The 312-nt window shown below is 41.0% G+C and overlaps 1 protein-coding gene across 16 annotated transcripts in view; it reads right to left on the bottom strand.

The window, feature by feature from the left end:
- Positions 1-312, bottom strand: part of st3gal3b (ST3 beta-galactoside alpha-2,3-sialyltransferase 3b) — a 62,813-nt gene that overhangs the window by 2,643 nt on the left and 59,858 nt on the right. The window lies entirely within an intron of this gene.

Below are 312 nucleotides of genomic sequence, written 5' to 3'. Positions count from 1 at the left end.
CGTTTCCCACCCACTCCATGGCTTGCTTCTCTTACACAGGAGCACTTTCAGTGCAAGACTTATTCCCCCAAAATGCACCACAGAACGCCACAGGAAGTCAATCCAGCCTGTGGCCATCAAGCTTTAAAACTCCTCCCTCTGTCTGACAGTGTCTGACACACAGACAATATTACCCGTTTTGTGCAATAATCTGCTGCTACTATTTATTCATTATTTCTGTTAATCATTACAACTCCTTAATTCTGTAAGTACTGTATCATAAGAAATCCTTTAACTATGGAAATACCGTGCATATCCACACTCCTTATATTT

This window comes from Etheostoma spectabile, chromosome 12 (genome assembly GCF_008692095.1).
Source record: "Etheostoma spectabile isolate EspeVRDwgs_2016 chromosome 12, UIUC_Espe_1.0, whole genome shotgun sequence".
NCBI lineage: Eukaryota > Metazoa > Chordata > Actinopteri > Perciformes > Percidae > Etheostoma > Etheostoma spectabile.
This window is presented reverse-complemented; position numbering and strand designations above follow the sequence as displayed.